We start from the raw sequence: 8792 nt of genomic DNA, 5'->3' as shown, positions 1-8792 counted from the left end.
ACCACTGCCCTTCCCATCACTTACTTAATATGATCAATTAAATATCCCATTTTGCACGAGCAGCTTTGGGCTGGGTTTCTATCATGTGCATACAAAAGAGCTCAGGCCAATTCATGACTTCTGATAAAATCTTAAATAATACTACCAGCAGGGAAGCTATTTAAATAACAAAAGTGTAAAGTTTAGAAAAACTCACAGGGCTTCCCCCTTTCTACCTGCCTCATCTCCTTATGGAAATGAGCTGCCTGTGGAAATATCCCAAATCTTAAAGCACTAAACTCCAAAATTGACTTTGCCCAGAAGGCTCCCTAATGATATTTAATAATCTCTTCCATTTTAGGCTTAAAAAATTGTTTTGTACCTTTATTTAGGGTTCTCTTCTATGTGAGTTAAATTGTCATTAGTTTACCGTCTGTCTCTTCATCAGACTGCACCCTCTTTGAGACCTGAGATTTTTCTTGTTCAACTTTGTATTTCGAATAGTTCTTACAGAAATTTAATCAACAAACACTGATTAATTTTTACATATTAGTCACCTATTCCATACAAGAAACTGTGATAAGCCTGGGGATAGAAAAATAAGATCTTGTAAGGGGCTTACATTTTATTATGGGAAGGCTATATTTAAATGAATAAGAATAGGGGCGCCTGGGTGGCTCAGTCGGTTAAGTGTCCGACTTCAGCTCAGGTCATGATCTTGCGGTCCGTGAGCTCGAGCTCCGCGTCGGGCTCTGTGCTGACCGCTCAGAGCCTGGAGCCTGTTTCAGATTCTGTGTCTCCCTCTCTCTCTGACCCTCCCCCATTCATGCTCTGTCTCTCTCTGTCTCAAAAATAAATAAACGTTAAAAAAATTAAAAAAAATAAATGAATAAGAATAAACTACAGTAAGTGCTGTGATACTAAAAATAAAAGTAAGTGCAGGGACATAAGATGTAGCCAATTCTACTCAGATCATTGAATCTTAGACTTATAGGCAAATCCACTCTTAAGCCCAGGGAGGAGATCTCCTTTAGTTTCTGACAAACGTATATAATGGTTAAATAACGGTTAATCTGTCCTGTGTGTCAGTTCACTAACTAGCCCATTTCAGATTCACAAAGGAGCCACAAGTCTCAAACTAATCCGTATTGTGATTTCTAGTTCATTTGGGCCCATCTCAAATGGTGGATCTCTTCTCCCCTCTGCATCTGAGTAGGAATTAAATAGCTAAGCTTTCTCCTGGGAACTGGAAGGATCCTAGAAGACTATTAGACCATTTGCACTAGTTATGCTTATTTGGGAGGGGATTACCCAGACCCTTGCATAAGAAGTACTTCTGCAAAGAGTGAAAAAAAAAAAAAATGACACACTTACCTCACATGTAGCTTCTTTCTTCTTCTTTAAGGTTATATTGCTAATTTAAAAAATAAAGAAGTGGTGGGCCAGATAGAAATTGCAATCTATCAGAAATTGCAATCTATCATCATAGATATCATGTCCCTTTTCACTCAGTGTGAAATGTCATGAAAGAGGAAATTATCAATACAGTTTTAAAGGTATTCTAGTAATGAATAAGTTATGGTAAATATTTAGAAAAGAAAGTGAACTATTTAGCTCTATGCTATATTAGTTTCACTGATCTATTGTAATTTCTTATTTTTTTGTTTTAGTGTAGGTTGGAATTCACTTGTGAAAGTAGTTTCAATGTACCGAGAGGCACTTGACTTTTCCTGAATTAAGACTTCTTTAGAGATTGTATTTTAATTACTTTAAATTGGTCAGGTGTAGGGATAATTGAACCTCAGGGAGGATCTCCCTTACTCTGAGGCTAGGCCAATTTCCTCATGCCCTTCTCTAATCTGTTAAACATCTCATATGACCCAGTGCCTACTCTATAATAATATTATTCCTTCTCTATTATAATATTGGAATACTCCACTAAAATTATTTTGTTACTATTACTATTACTGTTACTATTTGTCTCATGAGAAACACTCTAAGGATAGAAATCATGGACATGACACATAGCAGACATTCAACACATAATTGCTGAGTGACTAGATAATAATCCATTAATATTGTTTTGAATATTCACTTTTTTTCAAATTCCTTAATGCAATTTCATGGCAAGTATTCATTGCATCTATAAAAGAGAGTTCTTTAATTTTTAAGTTGAATTTTTGCTAAACCTGTTAATTACTGTATTATTAAGGTCTCTTCATGAGATACATTTTAGTACATGAAATGTCTATCCATTATATATCATTATGAGAATATTATACACATAGAAGATGCTTAGTAAATATTTATAGAGTGAAAAATAACTTTTCTTTTTAATCTTATATTTTTAAATTTATCATCCTCTAGTTCAGTTACTCTTCAATGTTATTTTCAGTCTTCCAAAATAAAAAGCACATTTTTATCAGTAGGAAACAAATGTCAGAAAATTTATATAAAATACTTTCAGTGGCACAGGATTAAATATGTTTCTTAGATTTCTGGGCCAATTTTTCAAAGTGCTCTCCTACTTACATCTCTAGCCATTAGACAAATTCACTATGCCCTAAACTTTCTGTTTTTTGGCTATTTAGGCTACCTCCGAAGATGTAGCTATACTCATGCCTTAAACTCCTATGTATTTTCAATATAGTTTAAAATGTTCCTCTCCTATGTATATTTGACTTAGACGTGCACCACTGCCCATTCTTTTCTTCAAAAGCACGTATGGTTTTGATTCCAGGAGATCTTGAAGAAATATTTTTCATTGTTCCTTAGGGCTTCTTGGACCCAATTCCAACACGTTCGTGAGTGTGCATGTGAGTGTGAGTGTGAGGGTGTGTGTGTGTAGAGGCTTCCCCATACCAACAAACAATTCTCAGACACTAGCAGAGTGTCTGAGAATTCAGCTAAATTCTGACACTACTTACCTGGAGATAGCATGAGATTTCACTTCGGGAGCTTTCACTTCAGACAGGGGTCACAAACACATGTTGTTACCTATGCTTCTGACCAAATGGTTCCGAGGTTCCCACGCCTCTCTCCTTTGGCTCAATTAATTTGCTAGAATGTCTCACAGAACTCAGAAACATTTTACTTACTAGATCACCAGTTTATTATAAAAGGATAAAAATCAAGAATAGTTACATGAAAGAGATGGATAGGAAAGGTAAGAGGGAAGGGGCACGGAGCCTCCAAGTTATCTCCAGGTGTACCACTCTCCCAGCACCTCCAAGTGTTCACCAACCTGTAAGCCCCTTGAACCCAGTTCTTTTGGGTGTTTATGGAGGCTTCGTTACTCAGTATCGAAGTTTATGGAGGCAATTGAACTCAGTATCCAGCCCCTCTCCCTCCCCTCCCTAAAAGTTCAACCTGCTAATCACTTGGTGGATCCTCCTGGAAAACAGCAGCATCCTTGGGTGCTTACAAAAATGGCCTAATTAACATAACAAAAGATATTATTTATCACTCTTGAGGCTTAGAAAACGCCAGAGATTTTGGTATTGTGGACACAGACCAAATATATCTGAGAAGTGTATTTTGGTCATCTGAATGACCAAATACATATTTCTTATAAATCATAATATCGCAGATCCTAATAATGGCCTGAGATTCCCCCCAGCATTCCTCAAAAGTTCAGGATGCATGACCTCTGTATGAAGTCTTCCAAAGGAAGGTAGAGCTCATGCCATTGAGAACCCCCATCCTGAAATCTTATAGATGACTCACTAAGGTAGCACAAGTCCTTCATAGGTGTCCTCTTAAAAAGAGGAGTTCTTACAACACAGCTGGTCTCTCAGAAGGTGGAAATGATCTCCAAACTAGCCCAGGAAAGGAGTAAAAATAATTCTCAGAATATCTACAGGAGATACTATTCTCTTGGCATTGGTTTCATGTTGCAAACATTTTTGTTATTTGCTTTTGGAGAATTAAGACTTAATTTTTAGTAAGAATTCTCACCATAAAATGCTACTTTCTGTTCTTATTCCCTGTTTTAGCGTTTTAGAGAGTCCATTTTGCCACTTTTTCTTCTCTGAATGAGTGTTTCAGACCCTAACTAGATAGACCTGCTTTTCATGTCATAGTCCAAGATGATCTGGACTTCAGAAGGAAATTTATTCACTTGCTTCAAATAAATGTCATTTTCTCTTCTCCTAAGTGGCTACCAGGCTACTCACCACCCTATGAAATTATGTGTTAGATGTGGAAAATAATTTCTATATTCTCTTCCAATGCTTGGATTCTGCCAAGGGGGTGCAATACTTAGAACCTGACCAGAGAACAGTAATAGCTAGTTACACCACCGGCCGAAAGAAACATCTTTGCTTCTCTTTCTGTTGAAATTTTCTTCAACTACTTTCTGTTATTGTCTTCTTATTCCAAACTCTCCCAATGTCAGTTTTTCTTTAACATGATTTATTTATAATGGAAACTTCCCCAACAATTACATTACTTACAAGAATATTCTTGATCCATCTAATAGTCCAAAGGTATTTTTCAATTACTATAGAGCCATTTAAAATTACTTTATCTTACACAATTCTCCACATAAACTGAAGCAGAATATCTAAAAAGCAGACTTTTGAAGCAAGGGCTGAATCTTTCATCATTGTATATTCAGTGCCCAGCACTGTGCCTTGCCTATACCGGGACTTACTAAACTCTTTTTGAAGGAATTAATAAATGAATAATGAAAACATGAGTAGCAACGTCTCCTTTTATCAATCCTGTAGAGAAATGAAGCTAACTGATTCAGATATTGAGAACCGTGGTGAGTTAGGTGCTAAGGAAAACATCATTAAAAATTACGTTCGGATGGGGCACCTGGGTGGCTCTGTGGGTCAAGCGTCTGACTTTGGCTCAGGTCATGATCTCCCGGTTTGTGAGTTTGAGCCCTGCGTTGGGCTCTGTGCTGACAGCTCAGAGCCTGGAGCCTGCCTCGGATTCTGAGTCTCCCCGTCTCTAGGCCCCTCCCCTTCTCATGCTATGTCTCTCTCTGTCTCTCAATAGTAAATAAATGTTCAAAAAAAATTTAAAAAACATTACGTTCGGAGTGGGGATGAAACCCGAATCTAATCAATAATTATACGATAAAAATGGAAGCGAATTATCAGAATTCACGAAGACAGAATTTTAGATTTCTCGACATTCAAATATTTTATAGTTTGGGTGTTAAAACTTAGTTATACTGGGGTGCCTGGGCGGCTCAGTCAGTTAAGCATCTGACTTCAGCTCAGGTCATGATCTCGGGGTCTGTGAGTTCGAGCCCCGTGTCGGGCTCTCTGCTGTCAGCTCAGAGCCTTCAGATTCTGTGTCTCCCTCTCTCTCTGCCCCTCCCTGACTCATGCTCTGTCTCTCTCTGTCTCCCAAAAATAAATTAAAAAAAAAAAAAAACCCTTAGATATACTGAGCAAGCTCCATTAGAGCGAACTCACTTTCACCTGTTAACACATGCAGGCATATGGAAGGGGAGCAGAGTCAGCTACAGTATAAGCAGAAAACTCAGTTCCACAAGTCATCCTCAACTGAATGGAAAAGAGAAGATTCAGCATATCTACTCAGTCAGTAGAGAACAGAAGCAAGTATATAATTCAAACAGCCCTGCAGGAAGGAATATCAAATAGCTACCACAACCACGAATTGGCAATGAAATGTTGTTCCATATGGATCTAGCAAATTAATGCTAAAGGGAACTAAATATTCCATTTTATTATTGTTCATCTCATGCCTTTTATTTATTTTTTATCGAGGTATAGTTCACATACAATATTAGTTCCAGGTGCATAACATAGTGGTTTGACAATTATATTTTATCAAGTGTTCATCAAGATAAGTTTAGTTACTGTCACCAAAAGTAAACTATACCAATATTATTTACTAAATTCCCTATGTTATGCTCTTCATCTCTTTGACTTATTCATTTTTTATTTATTTTTTATTTTTTTATTTTTTTTTTACTTTTTTTTTTAACGTTTATTTATTTTTGGGACAGAGAGAGACAGAGCATGAACAGGGGAGGGGCAGAGAGAGAGGGAGACACAGAATCGGAAACAGGGTCCAGGCTCCGAGCCATCAGCCCAGAGCCCGACGCGGGGCTCGAACTCCCGGACCCCGAAATCGTGACCTGGCTGAAGTCGGACGCTTAACGGACTGCGCCACCCAGGCGCCCCGACTTATTCATTTTTTGAATAATTTTTTAAGTTTATTTTGAGAGAGAGAAAGAGAGATATTGCACATGTGCCATTGGGGGAGGGTCACAGAAAGAGAGGGAGAAAGATAGAATCCCAAGCAGGTTCCGCACTGTCAGTGCAGAGCCCATTGTGGGGCTCCAACTCAGGAACTGTGAGATCACAACCCAAGCTGAAGTTGGACACTGAACTGACCAAGCCACCCAGGTGCTCTATGGCATATTAATTTTTGACTGGAAGTTTGAACCTCTTAATCCCCTTCATCTATTTCACCTCTGGTAATCCCCCACCCTTCTGGCAATCACCAGTTTGTTTTCTGTATTTATTGTTGCTGTTGGTGGTGATGATGGTGGTTTGTTTTTGTTTTTTAGATTCCACATATAAGGAAATCACATGGTATTTGTTATTTTCTGTCTGACTGAGTTCACCTAGCACAGTATTCTTTAGGTTCATCTATGTCGCTGCAAATGGCAAAAATTCATTCTTTTTATGACTGGATAATATTCTGTTGTGTAGATAGATAGATAGATAGATAGATAGATGATAGATAAAGAAGATGTGGTGTATCTATCGATGCACACTTAGGTTGCTTTCATATCTTAGCTATTGTCAACAATGCTGCAATAAACATAGGGGTGCTTATATCTTTTTGAATCAGTGTTTTTGTTTTCTTCAGGAATATACCCAGAAATGAATCATATGGTAATTCTATTTTTAATTTTTTGAGGAACTTCCATACTGTTTCCCTTAGTGGCTGCACCAACTTACATTCCTACCAACAGTGCACAAGTGTTCCCTTTTCTCCACATCTTCATCAACACTTGATATTTCTTGTCTTTTTTTTATATTAGCCATTCTGACTGTGGTGAGGTGATATCTTATTGTGGTTGATTTGCATTTCTCTGATAATTAGTAATATTGAGCATCTTTTTATATATCTGTTGGCCATTTCTATAACTTCTTTGGAAAAGTGCCTATTCAGATCCTCTATCCATGTTTTAATTGGATTATTTGTTTTTTCAATGTTAGGTTATATGAATTCTTTATATATTTTGGATAATAGCCCCTTATCAGATATATCATTTGCAAATATTTTCTCCCATTAAGTAGGTTGCCTTTCTGTTGATTATTTCCTTCACTGTACAAAAGCTATTAGTTTGGTAGAGTCCCAATAGTTCATTTTTGCTTTTGTTTTTCTCGACTGGGGAGACCTAGCCAGAAAAATATTGCTAAAGCCAATGTCCAATGTCTACCTGTGCTTTCTTTAGGAAAATTTATGGTTTCAAGTCTCACATTTAGGTCTTTAATCCCTTTTGAGTTTACTTTTGTGTATGGTAAGAAAGTAGTATGTAAGAAAGTAGTCCAATTTCATTCTTTTGCATGTAGCTGTAAAGTTTTCCCAACACCATTTATTGAAGAGACTCTCCTTTCACCATTGTGTATTCTTGCCTCCTTCATTATGGAGTAATTGACCATACAAGCATGATCTTTTTTTTAAGTTTGTTTATTTATTTTTATTTTTTACTTTTTGAGACAGAGAGAGAGAGAGAGTGTGTGTGTGTGTACACGCAAGGGAGGGGAAGAGAGAGGGGGAGAGAATTCTAAGCAAGCTCTGCACTGTCAATGCAGAACCCAACATGGGGCTCAAATTCCTGAACTATGAGATCATGACCTGAGCTGAAACCAAGAGTCAGATACTCAATCAACTGAGCCACCCAGGGGTTCCAGCATGAGTTTATTTCTAGGCTTTCTATTCCTTTCCATTGATCTGTGTGTCTATTTTTGTGCCAGTACCTCACTGTTTTGACTACTAAAGCTCAGTAGTATAGTTTGAAACCTGGTATTATGATACCTCCAGCTTTGTTCTTTCTTGAGATTATTTTGACTCTTGAGGTTATTTGGCTTTTGTGGCTCCATATAAATTTTAGAGTTATTTGTTCCAGTTCTGTGAAAAATGTTGTTGGAATTTTGATGGGGATTACATGAAATCTGTAGATTGCTTTAGGTACAATGGATATTTTAACAATATTCTTCTAATCCATGAGCATGCTATGTTTTTACATTTATTTGTGTCTTCAATTTCTTTCATCAATTTTTTATAACTTAGAATATGTTTTTCATCTCCTTGGTTAAGTTTATTCCTAAGTATTTTGTTCTTTTTGATACAATTTTAAAGGGGATTGCTTTCTTAATTTATCTTTCTGTTATTTCATTATTAGTATATAGAAATAAAACATATTTCTTTATATTACTTTTGTATCCCATTACTTTGCTGAATGTCTTTATTAGTTCTAATAGTTTTTGTTGGTGTCTTTAGGGTTTTCTGTATATAGTATTACATTATCTGCAAACAGTGACAGTTTAACTTCTTCTTTACCAATATGGATGCCTCTTATTTCTTTTTCTTATCTGACTGCTGTGGCTAGTACTTCTAGTACTATGTTGAATACAAGTGGTGAGAGTGGAAATACTTGTCTTATTCCTGATATTAGAAGAAAACCTTTCAGCTTTTCACCATTGAGTATGATGTTAGCTGTTGGTTTGTCATATATGGTCTTTGTCATGTTGAGGTATGTTACCTCTAGATCCATTTTGTTGAGAATTTTTATAATAAATGGATGTCAAATT

This window comes from Herpailurus yagouaroundi, unplaced genomic scaffold (assembly GCF_014898765.1).
Source record: "Herpailurus yagouaroundi ecotype Mexico unplaced genomic scaffold, PumYag 28, whole genome shotgun sequence".
Taxonomy (NCBI): domain Eukaryota; kingdom Metazoa; phylum Chordata; class Mammalia; order Carnivora; family Felidae; genus Herpailurus; species Herpailurus yagouaroundi.
This window is presented reverse-complemented; position numbering follows the sequence as displayed.